The 20,203-nt window shown below is 39.2% G+C and overlaps 1 protein-coding gene and 1 long non-coding RNA gene across 12 annotated transcripts in view; one reads left to right on the top strand and one right to left on the bottom strand.

Annotated features, from left to right (window-relative positions):
* Positions 1–1,829, top strand: part of LOC126985792 (uncharacterized) — a 330,694-nt gene extending 328,865 nt beyond the window's left edge. For all 5 annotated transcript variants that reach the window (XR_007739047.1, XR_007739046.1, XR_007739048.1 and 2 more), the window contains one exon: positions 1,614–1,829. The gene's annotated coding sequence lies outside the window, so the exon portion shown is untranslated. The remainder of the gene's footprint in view (positions 1–1,613) is intronic.
* Positions 1,830–3,031: 1,202 nt separating this feature from the next.
* On the bottom strand, positions 3,032–17,916 carry LOC126985791 (uncharacterized). Of its 7 annotated transcripts, none has more exons than XR_007739038.1 (3): positions 17,784–17,916; positions 4,676–17,504; positions 3,032–4,535 (listed from the first exon to the last, which is right to left on the bottom strand). It is a non-coding gene; the product is annotated as an uncharacterized LOC126985791 (long non-coding RNA). The 7 variants fall into 7 exon arrangements; XR_007739043.1 differs by having other exon boundaries at positions 4,676–17,244; positions 17,795–17,916; XR_007739044.1 differs by having other exon boundaries at positions 4,676–17,106; positions 17,795–17,916.
* Between the last annotated feature and the right edge of the window lie 2,287 nt (positions 17,917–20,203).

The following is a 20,203-nucleotide window of genomic DNA, read 5'->3' as shown; positions in this document are numbered from 1 at the left end:
TTCATTGTGTATTCGAAGCTTTGATACTGATTCGGGATGTTTTGTTAGATGGTGTGAGGTTATGCCCTGTCAAAGTTGTCTGGTTTGTATGTTGAAAGATTGAATGGGAGTTGTTAAGGATTATACTCGCGTTCTTGTATCTGAAGCTTTACGTGGAAAAGTGTTTGATAGAGGTCTTTAATTTTCCCTGGCTTGTCTGGTTGGTATATTGAAAGATTGAAGAGGTTGACTTATTAAGGATTATACTCGCGTTCTTATATTCGAAGCTTTACGTGAAATTTATTTGTAGTAAAGCGTTTGATAGAGGTAATTTTCCGTGGCTTAAATTGTCTGGTTTGTATGTTGAAAGATTGAAGAGAGAGTAACTTAATGATCATACTCTTTCTTTTATCCGAAGCTTTACGTGAAATTTATTGAAAGTAGTTAAGACTGTTTGATAGAGGTAATTTTCCCTGGCTTAAGTTGTCTGGTTGGTATATTCCGCAAATGTTGAATAGGGCGTTGACGTTCAGGATTAGTGTCTCGTTCATATTTTCGAAGCCTTAAGATATCTTGTAAAAGGGTTTAGTGTGTTAAGGGTATGCAAAGTGTAGGATATCTTGTAAAAGGGTTTAGATAATGTGATCAGGATATGCAAAGCGTAGGATATCTTGTAAAAGGGTTTAGATGGTGTGATCAGGGTGTGCAAAGTGTAGGATATTTTGTAAAAGGGTTTAGATGGTGTGTTAAGGGTATGCAAAGTGTAGGATATCTTGTAAAAGGGTTTAGTGTGATCAGGGTATGCAAAGTGTAGGATATCTTGTAAAAGGGTTTAGATGGTGTGATCAGGGTATGCAAAGTGTAGGATATCTTGTAAAAGGGTTTAGATGGTGTGATCAGGGTATGCAAAGTGTAGGATATCTTGTAAAAGGGTTTAGTGTGATCTGGGTACAAAAGTGTATGATATCTTGTAAAAGGGTTTAGATGGTGTGATCAGGGTATGCAAAGTGTAGGATATCTTGTAAAAGGGTTTAGATGGTGTGATCAGGGTATGCAAAGTGTAGGATATCTTGTAAAAGGGTTTAGATGGTGTGATCAGGGTATGCAAAGTGTAGGATATCTTGTAAAAGGGTTTAGATGGTGTGATCAGGGTGTACAAAGCGTAGGATATCTTGTAAAAGGGTTTAGATAATGTGATCAGGGTATGCAAAGTGTAGGATATCTTGTAAAAGGGTTTAGATAATGTGATCAGGGTATGCAAAGTGTAGGATATCTTGTAAAAGGGTTTAGATAATGTGATCAGGGTATGCAAAGTGTAGGATATCTTGTAAAAGGGTTTAGATAATGTGATCAGGGTATGCAAAGTGTAGGATATCTTGTAAAAGGGTTTAGATAATGTGATCAGGGTATGCAAAGTGTAGGATATCTTGTAAAAGGGTTTAGATGGTGTGTTAAGGGTATGCAAAGTGTAGGATATCTTGTAAAAGGGTTTAGATAATGTGATCAGGGTGTGCAAAGTGTGGTTTTAGTTTTTGATTGACTGGTATTTGCTTTAAGTTCGAATAGTTTGTCATGTGTTCAAGACTCGGGTGTGCATGGCCTGTGTTCATACTCACTGGTGTCTTCCTTTCCAGTGGCCGCTGTGGTGGAGGACCGGTCAGTGGGGAAGCAGCACGGCAGGAACTTTCTTCATAGCGGTTGGCAGTCACGTCACGCCAGCTGTTGGGTCTGATCCCGTGCCCCAGGCGTGGTGTTTTATAATCTATCTTGTAAGACTTGTATTGTTTGTACGAGCTTTGTAAATGTGTAAGAGTTTGAGGACTCCCCATTATATTAAATTTTGCTTTTTTTTTTTATTTAAATATTTTTTTATATCCTCTCGGTATAATTTCTCCGGAGACATTTTGAGGTATCATTGACTTTAAAGGAAGGGTACTGTGGTGTCATAGAGCACGGCTGCTTTAGAAGGTGTCCACAAAACCTGTTACCCCAACTGAAGCTACTGTCTAATGTATGGCAGAACTAGGAATGTGTATACTGTCGTTACTACCTCTGATGGATACTGACCTGGGTGAAATGTTGTACTCTGGTAATTCAGACTGAGAAGGCATTTATGAAAACAGCCTTGATGTTCAGCAATGTATCAAACTTGTCAATAGGCTGTTTTCATGAATTCCCCAGGGCCAGTACCATTCAGAAGTACTAACTACACCATCTTCCTAGTTGTTCTGTCAGTATTTAAACAGCAGCTTCAAGGAGTGTGCTTGCCAGAGCTCCTTTCCAGCTTGGACCTTCTCAGTGAGGAATTTTGAACTTCTTTCCAGCTTGGACCTTCTCAGTGAGGAATTTTGAACTTCACACAAAGATTGCTAAGTATTAAGGTCACAGTGGTAAGTTGGTGAGTACAGTTGCCTGAAGGGTATTGAACACCCTTGGGTTGACTGGATAGAATTTGAAGGAAATCTATGGAAGTGGTGGTGGTGGTTAGGTGGGTACCCACAGAACCAACACAACACCATGTCTAAAGGTTTCACAAATCCTATCCAATCAAGGTGTGTGTGTTCAATACTTTTAATGCAGACTATACAAACAGGTGGACAGACCCTGCTAAAGGGGCTCTGGGCAGATTTTCAGTGTGTCTTCTGTCACACCACGATTTCCTGCTAGAGTGGTTCTCATTTGTTTCTTGTTATTGCTACTGATGATGAGTAATACCATAGTCCTTCAGTGAAATCTGCAGTAGCTTTGGAAGATTGTGGACACATCAGAAAACAGCGGAAATCATGGTTTGACTGAAGATCCATGGAAAATTTGCCCAGTGTAATAGCCCCTTTAGACTCCCTTCACTACACCTTTCTACTAAATGTGATGTTCTAGTCAGTACAGGCATGCAAGTAACTACCCACACTAAGCCATTTACTCAGTCACTGTTAGATACTTCCAACAGTGACTTGAGTAAATGGCTTTGTGTTAGAGAGGAGTGTTGGAAGTATCTGACACTCCTCTGAGACAAACACATTAATAGTACCAGAGTGATAGACAAACAAGTATACACATGCTATATACCAATATTATTATGATTCACAATTTCCCACCATCAGAAAAACAAGTTCATGAATTTCACAGCGTATTCACTTGTCATCCCTTCCATCACGGTCTGTCCGGCCCTTCTTTATACAGTTCCATTATTCATCTGAGTACATAATGGATGGAAGTCTTGAACAGTATAGACACAAGTGGCGGGACACGGCCAATACATTACTCTCATTACCAGCTTTACGTAACATCCTAAAACTTCATTACGTATTGCCTCACATAACATTTCAGCTTTACGTAACATCCTAAAACTTCATTACGTATTGCCTGACATAACATTTCAGCTTTACGTAACATCCTAAAACTTCATTACGTATTGCCTCACGTAACATTTCAGCTTTACGTAACATCCTAAAACTTCATTCCGCATTGCCTGACGTAACATTTCAGCTTTACGTAACATCCTAAAACTTCATTACGTATTGCCTGACGTAACATTTCAAAGGGACGAAAGCTAATATACAAATGGCTAGATACAGACCCTAATGTCCACTGTCTGCCCCTCTCATTTCATCGGTATAAACGGTACATAACACTCGTCAACCTAAACCATATCGGAGCGGCTAAAGATGCCCACTGTTCACCTTCCTCTCTCTTATTTCCTCTTTTATAGACACTTCAATCTTATCAGTACGAATCACCTGACAACTTTGCATATCGGAGCGGCGAAAGATGCCCACTGTTCACCTCCTTCCCTCTCATTTCCTCATTTATAAACTCTTCAATCTTATCAGTACGAATCGCCTGATATCAGAGAGGCGAAAGATGCCCACTGTTTTCCTCCTTCCCTCTCCTATTTCCTCATTTATAAACTCTTCAATCTTATCAGTACGAATCACTTGACAACTTTACATTTCCGAGAGACCAGAGAGATGTGAGTTCCTATACACACATGACCCTAATGCCCACAGTTTAACCCCTCTCTCAATCTCATCATTTTCAACAGTATATAACAGTCGTCAACCTAAGCATAACGTAACTTCCTATAAACTCGCATCGCCGCAAGATCAAAGCTAATGTACAAAAGGCTAGACACACAGACCCTCACCAACTGGTTCTCCCTCACACTTACATCATTACCACCATTGAACTGACTCCTCTGCTGTAAAAAAAATAATAATAAATAAATAAAAAAAATCACCCAGCCAACATTACGTTTCTCGACTTTCAGATCACGTCGCTTATTAACACTGCCATTTCAAAGGCTCAGGACTCTATACATGTAGCTAGACAGTGGCCGAGACTAACATGGAAAGGCGCTCTCTTCCTCTCTTTTGTATCATTGCTTTCTGTCGCACCTTTTAGCTCTGCATTACGAGGGGTCAGAGCTCTATACATGTGGCTAGGCGATGACCTGGATTCTAACATTATGACCCCTCTATCTCTCATTACTTTCTGTCGCACCTTTTAGCTCTGCATTACGAGGGGTCAGAGCTCTGTACATACGGCTACACAATGACCTGGATTCTCATATTATACCCTCTCTATCTATCTCTGTCGTTACTTAAGCGATATTACAAAACGCCATCAAATTCTTGTCGCACCTTTTAGCTCTGCATTACGAGGGGTCAGAACTCTGTACATGTGGCAAAACGATGACCGGGATTCTCATATTATACCCTCTCTATCTATCTGTCGTTACTTAAGCGATATTACAAAACGCCATCAAATTCTTGTCGCACCTTTTAGCTCTCCATTACGAGGGGTCAGAACTCTATACATGTGGCAAAACGATGACCCCCTCTATCTCTGTCATTACTTAAAGCGATATTACAAAACGCTATAAAATTCTTGTCGCACCTTTTAGCTCTGCATTACGAGGGGTCAGAACTCTATACATATGGCTAGACGATGACCTGGATTCTCATATTATACCCTCTCTCTCTCTCTCACGTCATTACTTAAAGCAATATTACAAAACGCCATCAAATTCTTGTCACACCTTTTAGCTCTCCATTACGAGGGGTCAGAACTCTTATATATGGCTGGACAATCACCTTGATTCCCACATTATGCCTCTCTATCTCTCTGTCGTTACTTAAAGCAATATTACAAAACGCCATAAAATTGTGTCTGTGTATAAGTTTACATTTCTTAAGGGGTCAGAAGCGTGACAGAAGTGATTAGACAAGACCTGAACCTTATTCCCCTTTCTCTCTCTCTCTCTCACTCGCTCTCTTCATTACCTCATCAAAATTATGTTCCTCCTTTCAATACTTCCAAGCCGAGGGTCGACGTTTTATGACTACCAATAAATATGAGTAGAAATCCAAGCTCTGGTCTATCATTAACTAACATTACTATATATATACATGTACATAAGTCACTCATATCATCATCAGCGTTCTTCCTCAAATAAACTGTTGGGAAGAGATGAGAGGAGGGCGAAGGAGTGGAATATACAGGGTTGGGGTTTGGGGTTGTTGTTTTTTTGCCATGCACTTGCAGACGATGCCCTCCGAAGACTGGATTTATATTTACATGTGGGATAAATCACTGTACTGTACAAAGCTGCTCTGCTCTCAAGGGAAAACAGTTACACCATCACGACCACCATCACCACTGAGGGAAGATGTAGAGTATAGTGAGACCCTTGATTTTGGCGTTTTCTCAGGAATTTTACGTTCATTTTTAATACTGATATGGATTCAAATTTCTAACGTGTTTTGTGGTTGATTTTTATACTTTTTGATGTCGTTATGAATTTTTGAGCCTATTTTAGCATTAGTTTTTACACTTTCTCAGTTTTTTTTATATTCATTTTTATAACGATATGGATTCTTACTAATTTTTAACATGTTTTGTGATTGATTTTTACACTTTTCAATGTCATTATGAATTCTTAAGCCTATTTTAGTGTTAGTTCTTACACTTTCTGACATTACTAGCCTTTGAGTGTTCTTGTAGCTCATATTACAAGCTTTTAACATCTTTCTCGACTACTCCTGATGTGTAAGACCTTCCTCTGGCTTATAGAAACTGAACCACTCTGAACTTGAACTTGAACTGGCTAATAGAAATTGAACCACTGAACTTGAACTTGAACTGGCTAATAGAAACTGAACCACTCTGAACTTGAACTGGCTTATAGAAATTGAACCACTGAACTTGAACTGGCTAATAGAAACTGAACCACTCTGAACTTGAACTCTGAAATTGAACTGGAGATTCAATACATGTTTCTGGGTCCAAAGTTTACGAATCCACCAGAAAACACGTCAACAAGGCCTCACTTTACCCTTCACAAGACAAGACAGACAGACAGGAGACACAGGCATGACCAGAGGCAAACACAACGCTCCCCTACAGACGCCCCCCAGCCTGTGCCTCCCGCTGTCGCTGATATGCACGAGAGGGAAACAGTGTGTGTGTGTGTGTACGCTAGGCAAGTTCCGTTAAGTACTGTACAGGGGAAATAAATAAAAGGTATCACATTGCGTCTTCGGGATAGCGGCGTGGCGGAGCGAGGGCGGCGGCGGCTGTAGCGGAAGGGATGAATGCGAAATGGAGTTGGAATTATCTTCGTTTTTCTTGTTTGGTGGTTGTGGCTGGGTGCTTATCATGTCCTCCTCCTCCTCCTCCTCCTCCTCCTCCTCCTCTTCACCCCATGGTCCTGTGAGTGTATTTTTAAGGCTGACGTAACTCTTGTCCCTCACTATTGGCTGACAGGCATGCAAGGGGTGAACGAGAGGAGTGTGGAGGAGAGCGAAAGCCACCACCATTGCCATCAACACGAGTGCCGCCGAGGAAAGAAACGGGTGACTCGGAAAGAGGGTGTTTGTGTGCGAGTTCTGAATGAATTAACAAAGAAGACTCAACATGCTCCCTTTTACAACACTTTCCGAGACTTCCACCAGGACAAAAAAATGGTTAACAGTTTTCCGACATCAACAAACCAGGGACACCTCTCCTCCCGAAACTGACCTATCTTTCGGCCACTCCTCTAACTCTTTTTAGGAGCAGTGAGTAGCGGGCTTTTTTCTTCCATTATTGTCTCCTTTTTTTATGCCCTTGAACTGACTCCATTGCTATAAAAAAAAAAAACATGAAGGAATATAAGGATGCTAAACAAAGAAGAACAAAAAGAACAAGCCGTTTCTGCCTAGCCAACCCATCCCGTCCACCTCCTTCAGCTCTTAACGATAAAGAAACCATTTGAGATTAATAACAAAAGAAGAAAAATTAGCACGTCGGTACATACAAAAATTACATACGGAAACACCAACTAGGAAACGTCACCGAGCTTGTTGCCGTAACCTAAAATAGACATAATGAACACCTTGATTTTTAAGGCTAAGCTTGACCCAAAAATAATTCAGGGACATTATAATATTTTGCAAGCCTAAATAAGCTGGAAAAAAATGGGGTAAGCTTGATATAGAGATTCAATATATACTTTTTAGAGATGGGAAAGCTTGGATGAATATAAGCTTGAATGAATGAAAACCCAAAATTAATCCAGGCATATAATTTTTTTCCAAGCCTAAATAAGCTAGAAAAAAATGGGGTAAGCTTGATATAGAGATTTAATATATACTTTTTAGAGATGGGAAAGCTTGGATGAATATAAGCTTGAATGAATGAAAACCCAAAATAAATCCAGGCATATAATTTTTTTTCCAAGCCTAAATAAGCTGAAAAAAAGGAGTTAAGCCTGATATGAAGGTACAATTATATACTTTTTTTAGAGATGGGAAAGCTTGAATGAATATAAGCTTGAATGAGTGAATGTCTCGAAAACCCAAAATTAAGCCAGGCATATAATTTTTTTGCAAGCCTAAATAAGCTGGGAAAAAAGGAGGTAAGCTTGATTTTAAGGTACAATTATATACCTTTTGTGGAGATCGTAAGCTTGAAAGAATAAAAGCTTAAATGAACGTCTGAAAACACAAAAGTAATCCAGGCATATAATTTTTTTCCAAGCCTAAATAAGCTGGAAAAAAAAAAGGTAAGCCTGATTTAAAAGTACAATTATATACTTTTTAGAGATTGTAAGCTTGAATGAACATAAGCTTAAATGAATGTCTGAAAACCCAAAAGTAATCCAGGCATATGATTTTTTTGCAAGCCTAAATAAGCTGGGAAAAAAAAGAGGTAAGCCTGATTTAAAAGTACAATTATATACTTTTTAGAGATCGTAAGCTTGAATGAACATAAGCTTAAATATATGTCCGAAAAACCATCCATTTGACAGGATATCTTAAAGGTCAATTCACCATTTTGACAGGACACTGAATCGTAGCATCGACAATTTGACAGGATGTTTAATGAAGATGCCCATTTGACGCGACACCTAATGATACTTTAAGCCATTTGACAAGATATCCACTGGCAATATCACTCATTTGAGACCTATTTGACAAGATATCTAATGGTAGTATCTCATTTGACAGCTATATGACAAGATATCTAAAAGTAGTATCTCATTTGACACTTATTTGACAAGATATCTAGGTGTAGTATTGCTCATTTGATACCTATTTGACAAGATATCTAATGTCAGTATCTCATTTGACACCTATTTGACAAGATATCCAATGGCAATATCACTTATTTGACAAGTTATACAATGCTGACATCCCTCATTTGACATCCATTTGACAAGATATCTAAGGGTACTTTTGCTCATGTGACACCCACTTGACAAGATATTTAGTGGTAGTATCTCTTTTGACATTCATTTGACAATGTATCCAATCCTAGTATCCCTCATTTGACACCCATTTGACAAGATATCCATTCCTAGTATCCCTCATTTGACACCCATTTGACAACATACCTAGTAGTAGTATCTCATTTGACAAGGTACCCAATGCTAGTATCCCTTATTTGACACCCATCTGACAACATAACTAGTAACAGCGTCGCCAATTTGACAAGACATAACACACAACAGCAACACTTTCCACTTCAGCCGATCCCTTGGTCCTCACACCCAGCAAATTTAACTTAACACACGTACACTACCGCCTCTCTGACACACGCTAAGCTCAGGGCGAAAGATAGAACTTGTAACAGTAAGAAGCGATAACAATAATACAGGAACTCTCTCGTGTCATGGTGCCTCGGAACAGACCTTAAGGCTCGCTCTACCTGGCCAAGAAGGTGAGACAGAAATAATTATAAAATCTCAGGTCGATATTCTTAAACTCCTCAGAGCGTTATGTATTTAAAAGGTTCTTGTGAAAGTTGCCAGGGATTTCCATGGGTGGTTTTAAGACCCTGGTGGTAGGTTTGCAAGGCTTCCACGCTACGAACAGGGAATAGACTCATGACAACCTTATGTAACTGCTCTGTGGCCTTAACCCGGTAGCAGCGACGGGCCAAATTTGTGGCTTTACCATGTAGCAGTGACGGGCCAAATTTGTGGCTTTACCGTGTGGCAGCGACGGGCCAAATTTCTGCCATGATATAAACCCCACAAAATAGATGATACATAATCTGATCACAAATGCTTTGATATATATTATGAAATGGTTTGTGTGAGTGGTGATTTTTTCTCATTTTTCTCGCTTGGAGGGACCATTAAAAAACATGATCCCCGCAGCTACCGGGTTAAAAAAAGAGGTCATAACAAGAAAAAGAAGCATTTGATAACACCAGTCTCCTTCAGCTCTCAACAACTACTTCCCAAGGCCACAAAGAAGGTTAGTCAGGTTCTTGTAAGGGTTTTCTCACGTTCATGGTGCAGAAGAACGTTGCCCGATTGTCGTGCTCAGCCGCTAATATTTACTGATTTCCGACACAAAAAACGTCACCTCGGCCCCAACTACGAGATTAATTTGTAGTTATCGTTTACCCGGTAGCTGTGGGGATCATGTTTCTTAAAGGTCCTTCCCTCTAAGCGAGAAAAATGAGAAAAAATCATCACTCACGCAAACCATTTCATAATATATATCAACGTATTTGTGATCAGTTTATGCATCATCTATTTTTGGGGGTTTATATCATGGCAAAAATTTGGCTCTTCGCTGCTACATGGTAAAGCCACAAATTTGCCCCGTCGCTGGTACATGGTAAAGCCACAAATTTGGCCCATCACTTGTACACGGTAAAGCCACAAATTTGGCCCATCGCTGGTACACGGTAAACCCACAAATTTGGCCCATCGCTGCTACCGGGTTAAAATAGTTAATTGCTGATGTTTCTTGGCAATAGTTATGCGTCAGAAACTGGTAAACAGTATGCTCTGAGTACGATAATTTGGCAACAGTGTGCGGAAGCCTTGTCAAACCATCACTAGGCTCATAAAACTACCCATGGACACACTTGCAACAGCCCCAATGAGAGCCTTGCCAAATGTGGGTATGCGAGCTCTGAAGTGTCTGAGAATATGGACCTAACCTTTGATGTGTTTTTTTTATATAGGGGGATACTATTTTAATTATCACCCATCTCTAAGGTTAACTGCCTATACCTAACTTATATGATGTAGTAAAAGGTTAAATGGATATACCTGTAAAGTGCAACACCTGTAAAGTAATTATGTAATGAAATAGAAGGTGAGACAGTAGACTCTTCTTTCCCTAATCTTCCTTACCCGACGCACCTCCCGAATGCATCTAAGCTTCTACGTAACACAAGATTAAGCCTACGCCATGATTGATTGAAAATACACGCACACAGGCACGCGCACACACACATTCAGGCACGCACACACACACATATACAGGCACGCACACACACATGTACAACTATATATAATCGTATTTATATATATGCATATTCGTCTATGTATAATTTCAATTCTACATTAAATATTTCTATACAGGTTTCCAAAGAAGATGTGCCGCGATACGTCCTCCTGTGAAAGGCAAACAGACAGACACAATGGAATAACATCTTTTTTTTGTTTTTGTTTTTTTTGTCCTTGGCTATCACAGAATTGTTTGTTTTTTTATCTTTTTTTTTTATGTTCTGCCTCACACTCGTCAAAGCGGTGGTGGGAGGGTGGGTCAGGCCTCCTCCTCCTCCTTCCGTGCCACTGCCCAAAGCCTGTTAAAAAAAAAAGGCAGCTCAAGGCTATCACGAAAAAAAAGAATAAGAAAATCACACCAAAAACTCAGCTCGGAAAAAAAATATTTGCAGGAGTTTCGGTTTTGATTGCGGCGGAAGCGGATTTTTTCTGACACAACGGATGATGAAAACAAACTCAAACCCACCAAGAAAAAAAAGACTAATGACAACAACAACAACAATAATAATGATCTATCGTATGACGCGCAAATTCAGGAACAATTCAAGGCAAGGATTATGACTTCGAACACTCACTCATTGTAACACTAACTCACTAAAACATTTACGACTATTTGCATCAGGAAACAAAAGGACGCTGCCAGTGCCCTCTCACCCCCAACCTCTTTCTCTCTCTCTCTCTCACTCACACACACTCTCTAATATCACAATGCAACAACCACACAACGCCATCTAGCCACCATCATCCGAAGCGGCGTGTCACATAAAGCACTTGCAAAAAACGCTCCTAACTTAACCATTTCTTAACTCTCGCCACCAACACACGGAAGAACGCATCGCCTCCTCCCTCGCCTCTCACACCACTTAGAGCTAAAGGTTTACTCTTAAGATTACTGTCATAGCGTGGGGGGGATTTTCTGGTTGTTGTTCTGATAGAGTTGCGGTTGAGTTGCTGAGTGTGTACGTCTGGCTAGTGGGAACGTAATCAGAGCACGGTGGAAGCAAGCGCTGAGTAGGTTCGTGGATACATTAACGAATACGAAAAGAGCTCATGTGCGGAAGCCCCTACACTCTGCCGAAGCTCTCCCTCTCCCTCTCATTCCTTCCTTTTCTTTATTCTCACTCCCTCGCTTTCTCTTCTCAATTTAACACAGATGTCCTTCTCTGCAAGCTCCCCCTCTCTCTCTCTCTCTCTCTCTTTCACTTTCATTCCTTCATTCTTTATTCTCACTCCCTCATTTTCTCTCCTCAATTTAGCACAGACATCCTTCTTCTCGGCCAAAGCTCCCTCTCCCTCTCTCTCTCTCTCATTCCTTCCTTTTCTTTATTTTCACTCCCTCATTTTCTCTCCTCAACTTAGCACAGATGTCCTTCTTCTCTGCCAAAGCTCTCCCTCTCCCTCTTTCTCTCTCTCATTTCTTTTTCTCACTACCTCACTCACTCTCTCCTCAACTTAGCACAGACATCCTTCTTCTCCACCCTTATCTTTCATTTCTTTTTCATCCGGTCTTTGGGTCTCGAAATACTAATCTCCTCCCTGTTCAGTGCTCACTTTTACCTTCCTTGCTTGCTTGGTTCTTGTAAATCCCGAGGCAAAACGATACTTTCTCAATATACGTTTTCTTTCCCTCTCTCATAACTGTCTTCTTTGTTCCTCTGTGCTTATTCCTCTTCATTTATTTGCCTGGTTCAGTGTGGTTCAAGAGGCTTTTTAATATGTCTTTTCTTTCCTCTCACTCATCGTCAATCTATCTTTTTTTCTCTTCCTCATCCTGTTCTTGCTCCTGACTTCTTTGGATAGTTCTAAGTGCATCAAGGAACAAGACACTTACTTCTTAATATACTTTCTCTCGCTTCTTTTCCTCTCTTAATCAATAAATCGCTTTCTCTTACTCATCCTCTTCTTATTCATTATTTCTTCACTTGGGGGTTTCCAGATCAAGAAATAAGACACTTACTTCTTAATATGTACACTTTTGCTTGCTTCTTTTCCTCTCTTAATCAATAAATCACTTTCTCTTACTCATTCTCTTCTTATTTACAACTTCTTCACTTGGGTGGTTCAACGCAGGTGCTTCTTAATACACTTTCTCTTGCTTCTTTTCCTCTCTTAATCAATAAATCGCTTTCTCTTACTCATCCTCTTCTTATTCATTATTTCTTCACTTGGGTGGTTCAACGCAGGTGCTTCTTAATACAGTTTCTCTCGCTTCTTTTTCGCTTTCAATTAGTCGATCGCTTTCTTTTCCTCAATGTGTCCTTCCTCTCGGCTTCTTCACTTGGCTGGTTCAATGCAAATCAACAAACATGACATATACTTCTGAATACATCTTCTCTCCCTTCTCTTTCTCCTTCAATTAGTCGATCGCTTTCTCCTCTTCATCCTTTTCCTCCTCTCGACTTCCTTGCCTGGGTCTACGTGGATTGAGACGAGAAACAGAGACATGCTTTTTAATACATCTCTCCCTTCTCTTTCGCCTTCAACTAGTAGATCGCTTTCTCTCCTTCATGTTCTTCCTCACGCCTTCCTTGCCTGGGTCTACGTGGATTAAGAGGAGAAACAGAGACATGCTTTTTAATACATCTTCTCTCCCTTCTCTTTTGCCTTCAACTAGTAGATCGCTTTCTCTTCTTCATCCTCTTCTTCCTCTCGCCTTCCTTGCCTGGGTCTACGTGGATTAAGAGGAGAAACAGAGACATGCTTCTTAGTACATGTTTTGCTTCTCTTTCTCCTTTAACTAATAGATCGCTTTCTCTTCTTCATCATGTTCTTCCTCTCGCCTTCCTTGCCTGGGTCTACGTGGATTAAGATGAATAACAGAGACATGCCCAAGGAGTATCACAGCCTGCTTACAAATAAACGAACATTCACCTTGGCTACAAACTACGGAGTCTACAGTTACTGAGATTTACACACGCTCGGGAAACGGATCAAACACCTTTCTTATCATATCAAACACCTTTTAAACAGCCTCCTCCTTCCTCTTGCTATCTACGTCGCTTGTTTGGATTGTTGTTTTTTACCAGGTTTTTGTTTTTCTCTTCTTTTCTTGATGTTTGTTTTTTATTTGTTTTCCTTTTCATCATTTTTTCCCGTATCTTTTTTTTCTTTCCCTTTTCCACCGAGTTTCTTTTCCGCTTTTTTGCTCTCGTTTGGTTCTTGTTTTTATTTGTTTTTGTTGTTTATTGTTTTCTTGCTGTTTGTTTTTTATTTGTTTTCCTTTTCATCATTTTCTTGCCCTTATTTTTTTTGTTTTCCTTTTCCAAGTTTCTTTTTCGCCTTTTTGCTTTTGTTCGGTTCTTGTTTTGATTTGTTTTTGTTGTTTATTGTTTTCTTGCTGTTTGTTTTTTGTTTGTTTTCCTTTTCATAATTTTCTTGCCCTTATTTTTTTGTTTTTCTTTTCCACCGACTTTCTTTTCCGCTTTTGTTCGGTTGTTTTTTTTGTCTTTGTTGTTTATTATTTTCTTGCTGTTTGTTTTTTGTTTGTTTTCCTTTTCATCATTTTCTTGCCCTTATTTTTTTGTTTTTCTTTTCCACCAACTTTCTTTTCCACTTTTTTGTTTTTGTTCGGTTGTTTTTATTTGTCTTTGTTGTTTATTATTTTCTTGCTTTTCTTGTTTACTTACTTTCCTTTTCAATATTCTTTTTCACTTTTTTGCTTTTGTCTGGTTCTTGTTTTCATTTGTTTTGTTGTTTATTGTTTTCTTGCTTTTCTTGTTTACTTATTTTCCTTTTCCATATTTCTTTTTTGCTTTTGTTTAGTTCTTGTTTTTGTTGTTTATTGTTTTCTTACTTTTCTTATTTATTTTCCTTTCCTGTATCTTTTTTCACTGACGTTTCTCTTTCTCGTCTTAATATCACCTTTTCCGCACGTCAAAATCACCTAAATTATACCAAAAAAATAATCCTCCAATCACCAAATCCATTCCGATATCTTTTTTTTATTTTTCACTGATTTACCAAAAGACCTTCCTAGCTATTACAAATCTATCCACTCGTCCATTTTCTTAACTCTCCACATTTTTTCAGATAGATATTCCAGACCTTATCTATTTACAAGTCTTTTCACACACTCAAATTCATAGTCTACTGTACAAATAGTTTCATAAATAACTCGCTATCACATTCTTGCTCTCTTTGTTATTCTTTCCAAGGCCTCTTAACACATTTATACACACTCTCTTTTCATTGTCTTTCCGAGATAACTAAGCATCTATACATCCTTCAAATCTCTTAAAAAATCACTTTCCGAGGCTGCGTAACACTTATACACACACACTCTTTCCGTTATCAATCTTTCCGAGGCCTCTTAACACATTTATACACTCTCTATTTTCATTGTCTTTCCGAGGTAACTAAGCATCTATACATCCTTCAAATCACTTAAAAAATCACTTTCCGAGGCCTTGTAACACTTACACGCACACACTCTTTCAGTTATCAATCTTTCCGAGGCCTCTTAACACATTTATACACACTCTCTTCATTATAAGTCTTTCCAAGGTAACTAAGAATCTATACATCCTTCAAATCACTTAAAAAATCACTTTCTGAGGCCTCGTAACACTTATACACACACACTCTTTCCGTTATCAATCTTTCCGAGTTATCTAAGCATCTATACATTCTTCAAATCCCTTAAAAAATCACTTTCCGAGGCCTCGTAACACTTATACACACACACTCTTTCCGTTATCAATCTTTCCGAGTCATTTAAGCATCTATACATCCTTCAAATCCCTTAAAAAAACACTCAACCTTCAACTCCCTTTATAATCATTCAGTTCTCTTATCCTACTGTACAAGGGGACTATAAACGTACCAACTTGCATTCCTGATCCTCCTTCCTGCAGCACATTTTTTGACTTCACAGCTCGTAATAATTCTCAACACTCTCGCCTGGTCTTTTAAACGTCGGGTGTTAGTATTTCTTAACATTGATGTGGCTGATTTGACCTTTTGTTTACCTCTTCTGAAAGCGTGGTTAGTTGAATTTGTGGATTTCTTTCATGTACGGTATCTCTTTTTATGACCAAGTTCGTGAGGTGTGTTGACTCTTAACTCTGTGAAAATCGAACAATGCTAACTTACACCGTCCTGAAATTGACCTGTTTTTCAAGGCGTAATTGGTTGGTTTTGTGGATTTTTTGTATATATATCTTTTTATGACTAAGTTCGTAATGTGTCGACTCTTAACTCTGTGAAAATCGAACACTTCTGACTAAATCCATTCCTAAATTGACCTGTTTTTCAAGGTGTCATTGGTCTGTTTTGTGGATTTCTTTTTTATATTTCTTTTTATGACTAAGTTCGTAATGTGTCAACTCTTAACTCTGTGAAAATCCAACACTTCAGACTTACGCCATCCCTAAATTTACCTGTTTTTTGGGGCGAGGTTGGTTGGTTTTCCTGATTTTTTCCGTATCTCTTTCTTACAACAGAGTGCAATGTGTCGACTTAACTCTGGAAATCCAACACTTTTGACTTCGTTCCTAAAATAGAGTGGAGAGCTAAACTACAAGGACAGGGGTGGGACGGGATGGTGTGTGTTGGGGGGGAGGGGGGGGTGGAAGGGGGTGGCGTATTGAGGAAAGGGAGGGTGTGATGGGAGGGGTGGAGGTGTTAGAAGCTAAACTAAGGGGGCAGGGGTAAGAGGGGATGATGTGTGTTGGAAGGGGGTGGCATAATGAGGGGAGGGACGGGTGTGATGAGGGGTGGAGTTAAAAGCCAAACCACCCACACGAGCATTAACAAATACCAACACGACATTTAAAAGGACCCGGCGCATCTTAACACAACAATAAAGTGTCTCATTAATTTCTCAAACTCGGAAAACATCAACAAAGTCTTCTATCATATTTACCTGCCTCTCTCGTCCTCTCTCTCACACGATTACTAACTACCGAAAAACCCTCTTCTTCAGCTTAAAGTAACCTTCTAAGTGTACATAAAAAGTATAACCGTAACAGGAGCGACAGAGGAAGCCATCAGGAATATCATCATTGTCTTAGGAGCGGAGGGCGGGTCAGTACGAACAGCCTCAACTCAGCACGTTTCAACTTTCAACCTCGGAGCATGAACTCACATCTGAAGTTTTCTACAAGTTGACACCAGTTTGTATGAGTCTGTGTTTTCGTAAGAGCCTCGTCCTGTACCTTGAGCCTTTGGAACACAACACAAATTGACATATTGAAATGCTCTCCCATCAGTCACTGGCGTCAATAGTTTAGTTTCTCTAAGTTGGTGTCTTCTGATGTGATGTTGAATGTTTCCAGTTGCTATCATTATGAACATCACTTTTTACCCTTCGAAGCATGAACGTACATTTTGAAAACCTCTCCCTTCAGTCACTGGCGTCAATAGATTAGTTTCTTCGAGTTGGTGTTTTCTGAGGCGATGTTGAATGCTTCCACTTGATATCATTACGAACATCACTTTTTACCCTTCGAAGCATGAACGTACATTTTGAAAACCTCTCCCTTCAGTCACTGGCGTTAATAGATTAGTTTCTTCGAGTTAGTGTCTTCTGATGCGATGATGTTTCCAGTTGATATCATTACGAACATCACTTTTTACCCTTCGAAGCATGAACGTACATTTTGAAAAGCTCTCCCTTCAGTCACTGGCGTCAATAGATTAGTTTCTTCGAGTTAGTGTCTTCTGATGCGATGATGTTTCCAGTTGATATCATTACAAATAACATTACTTTTTACCCTTTGAAGCAAGAACGTACCTTTCACAAACCTCTCCCTTCAGTCACTGGCGTCAATAGTTTAGTTTCTTCGAGTTGGTGTTTTCTGAGGCGATGTTGAATGCTTCCAGTTGATATCATTACGAATAACATCACTTTTTACCCTTCAAAGCATGAACGTACATTTCAAAAACCTCTTCCTTCAGTCACCGGCGTCAATAGCTTAGTTTCTCCGAGTTAGTGTCTTCTGATGCAATGATGTTTCCAGTTGATATCATTACGGACAACGTCGCTTTTTGTCCTTCAGAGGCAAGAACGTACCTTTCAAAAACCTCTCCCTTCAGTCACTGGCATCAATAGTTTAGTTTCTTCGAGTTGGTGTTTTCTGAGGCGATGTTGAATGTTTCCAGTTGTTATCATTATGAACATCACTTTTTACCCTTCGAAGCATGAAACCTGACTTTGATCATCAGCGGCGCGCGGCGATTATAGCTTCTTCGAGTTGGTGTTTTCTGAGGCGATGTTGAATGCTTCCACTTGATATCATTACGAACATCACTTTTTACCCTTCGAAGCATGAACGTACATTTCGAAAAGCTCTCCCTTCAGTCACAGGCATCAATATCTTAGTTTCTCCGAGTTGGTGTCTTCTGATGCAATGATGTTTTCAGTTGATATCATTACGAATAACATCGCGTTTTATCCTTCGAAGCATGAACGTACATTTCAAAAAGCTCTTCCCTTCAGTCACCAGCGTCCATAATTTAGTTCGAGTTATTATTTTCTGATGCGATGTTGAATGTTTACAGTTGACATCATTACAAATAACATCACTTTTTACCCTTCGCAGCGAGAACAAAAACAAAAGCTCTCACGTCAATGCATCTTCAGTATACATAGCTTCTTCGAGTTGATATTTCCTTGGTAATTGATGAAGCGATGATGCAATGGTTTTATCACATCAAAATCATCATGTACCTTATTTTTTCCCCTCCAAGCTAGAACAGGCATTTTAAAAAGGTCTCCCATCATTACATCAACACAATAGCTTCTTTGAGTTGATATTTCATTGGTAATTGATGAAGCGATGATGCAAGGGTTTTATAAAGTCAAAATCATTACAACCTGGCTTACTTTTTCCCCTCCGAGCTAGAACAGACATTTCACAAAGGTCTCCCGTCATTACATCAACACAATAGCTTCTTTACGTCAATATTTCCTGGGTACTGACTGACGTATTGACGCAGGAAGGTCTTCACTCAATATCATTACGACCTGCCTAAATTTTTACCTTCAGAGCGAGAACCAACATAACAAAAAGTCAATTAGGACGTCAACACAATAACTTCTTTGCGTCGATATTTCCTGGGTACCGACTGACGTATTGACGCAGGAAGGTCTTCACTTGATATCATTATGACCATCCTCTCTTTTTACCTTTGGAGCAAGAACCGACTCATCAAAAGACTCAATCAGTACATCAACGCTACAGCTTACGTTTCCTGGGGACTAAATGAGAAAATGTTGCGGTAATGTTTCTACTCAATATCAATACGAACCTCACTTTTTATCCTCGGAGCAAGTATTGACGTCTCCAAAAATATACCCTATCAATGCATCAACAGTTTTATCGTTTGAGTCAATGTTTTCTGGATGGTTGATGACATAATGATGCAGTAATGTTTTCAATCAATATCATTACGAAAAAACCTCATTACTTTCCACTGGAGCAAGACGGAACATCGCAAGACCGTCTCCCTTCTATACGTCAATACTAAAGCCTGTGTGATTATGTTTCCCAGGTAATAGATGTAGTAATGTTGACATTCGACATTATTACAAACGGCCTCATTAATTTCCATTAGAGCAAGAAGGAACATTGAAAAATCATCTTCCATCAATGCATCAATACTAAACTCTATGCAATTATGTTTCCTGGGTAATAGACGCAGTAATGTTAACACTCGATATCATTGCAAACAGCCTCATTAGTTTCCATTAGAGCAAGAAGGAACATCGAAAAATCATCTTCCATCAATGCATCAATACTAAACTCTATGTTATTATGTTTCCTGGGAGATAAACGACATAGTAATGTTCACACTCGATATCATTACAAACAGTCTTATTATTTTCCATTAGAGCAAGAAGGAGCATCGAAAAATCATCTTCCGTCAATGCGTCAATACTAATGCCTATGTTATTATGTTTCCCAGGTCATAGACGATGTAGTAATGTTTCCAGTCGATATCATTACAAACAGCTTCATTAGTTTCCATTAGAGCAAGAAGGAACAACAAAAAATCATCTTCCGTCAATGCGTCAATACTAAACTCTATGTAATTATGTTTCCTGGGTAATAGACGCAGTAATGTTAACACTCGATATCATTACAAACAGCCTCATTAGTTTCAATTAGAGCAAGAAGGAGCATCGAAAAATCATCTTCCGTCAATGCATCAATACTAAACTCTATGTAATTATGTTTCCTGGGTGATAGACGCAGTAATGTTAACACTCGATATCATTACAAACAGCCTCAGTAGTTTCCATTAGAGCAAGAAGGAACAACAAAAAATCATCTTCCGTCAATGCGTCAATACTAAACTCTATGTTATTATGTTTCCCGGGTCATAGACGATGTAGTAATGTTTCCAGTCAATATAATTACAAACAGCTTCATTAGTTTACATTAGAGCAAGAAGGAACAACAAAAAATCATCTTCCGTCAATGCGTCAAT

Source organism: Eriocheir sinensis, chromosome 60 (assembly GCF_024679095.1).
Source record: "Eriocheir sinensis breed Jianghai 21 chromosome 60, ASM2467909v1, whole genome shotgun sequence".
Taxonomy (NCBI): Eukaryota; Metazoa; Arthropoda; class Malacostraca; order Decapoda; family Varunidae; genus Eriocheir; species Eriocheir sinensis.
The sequence above is the reverse complement of the archived record's forward strand: the minus strand, read 5'-3'. Positions and strand labels throughout refer to the sequence as shown.